Raw genomic sequence first — 1,828 nt, 5'->3', positions numbered from 1 at the left:
GTAGGAAAGTTACAATTTCGATTGACGTTTGAAATTTGGGCATAAAAGTAATTTCTCTATGACTGATTGTTTTGCATAAGGTATGTGTTATAAATTATTTATGCACATGAGATTTATGATTTTGTTAATCACCAAAGTGGCCAAAATCAGAATGTTGTTTTGCATAAGGTATGTGTTATAAATTATTTATGCACATGAAATTTATGATTTTGTTAATCACCAAAGTGGTCAAAATCAGAATAATCATTTAGTGCATAAGTGACATAATAGAAATTGCCAGTTATAATAATACCAATTAAAAACCGGCGTCACTAATGATAGAACCTGAGAACTTACCCAAAGGAAAGTCTTGTTCTATAACTAGTTGACATGATGAGGTTTGATAGATATTTTGACTAAATAAATATTGATCATCCAAAGATGTCAGTTCTATTTAATTGAATATATTTATTACCTACTTATGTTTTGGTATTTAATTATGTTAAGTATAAGATAGTATCTACCCAAAGGAGTGTTATATTATACTATTATGTCTACATCTGAATCGCGTTAGTTATGAGCTTATAGTTATTTCATTTTTGATTTGCAGGTTATCTATCTTTCGTATGTTTTGAATCAAATTTAGTTGAAGTTCCTATTAATACATGGTGGCTTGATACTGGTGCTACAACTCATGTTTCCAACAATATGCAGGGATTTCTTACGATCCGAACCATAAATCCAAATGAAGAACGTTTTCTCTTTATGGGAAACGGAATGAAATCTTCAATTGAAGGCATTGGGACTTATCGTCTAATTCTAGAAAGTGAATATGTATTAGACTTACACAATACCCTTTATGTACCTTCATTATCTAGAAACCTTATTTCCGCAAGTAAATTGGATATTTCTGGTTTTAGATGTATGATTGGATCTGGCTGTTTTGATTTATATAAGAATACTGATAATGTTGGTTCTGGTATTCTAATTGATGGTTTATATAAATTGAAACTGAATGACACTTATGCGAATTCCTTGTTGAATGTAGTAAATAATGTTGGATGTAAACGTAGCAGGTTGAATGAAAATTCTGCTTTCTTGTGGCATAAACAGCTAGGTCATATATCCAAAGAAAGAATGATGAGATTAGTAAGTAATGAAAATTTGTCAAATTTGGACTTTAGTGATCTAGAATTATGTGTGGATTGTATTAAAGGTAAACAAACCAAACATAATAAGAAAGGAGCCACTAGAAGCAGCCAGCTTCTTGAAATAATACACACTGATATTTGCGGACCTATGGACACTCCAGCCTTTAATGGAGAAAAGTATTTCATCACTTTCATTGACGATTTTTCCCGTTATGGTTATGTCTATTTGCTTCATGAAAAATTTCAATCTGTGAATGTCCTTGAGACGTTTGTAAAGGAAGTTGAGAGGCAATTAGATAAAAAGGTGAAAATCATAAGGTCTGATAGAGGTGGTGAATATTATGGTAAATATAATGAGTCAGGCCAGTGTCCAGGTCCATTTGCAAAATTCCTCGAAAGTCATGGCATATGTGCGCAATACACAATGCCAGGTACACCACAGCAAAATGGTGTAGCAGAAAGGCGCAATAAGACGTTAATGGATATGATTAGGAGTATGATGTCAGATTCTACACTACCTAAGAATTTGTGGTCGTATGCTCTCAAAACCGCTAACTATTTATTGAATAGGGTTCCTAGTAAAGTTGTTCAAAAGACTCCTTTTGAGTTATGGACTAACAGGAAACCTAGCTTAAGACACCTGCATGTTTGGGGTTGTCCAGCGGAAGCGAGAATTTATAATCCACATGAAAAGAAAT

The sequence above is a fragment of the Pinus tabuliformis genome, chromosome 8 (assembly GCF_031772625.1).
Source record: "Pinus tabuliformis cultivar Carrire ecotype Pingquan chromosome 8, CPIR1, whole genome shotgun sequence".
NCBI classification, from domain to species: domain Eukaryota; kingdom Viridiplantae; phylum Streptophyta; class Pinopsida; order Pinales; family Pinaceae; genus Pinus; species Pinus tabuliformis.
The sequence above is the reverse complement of the archived record's forward strand: the minus strand, read 5'-3'. Positions refer to the sequence as shown.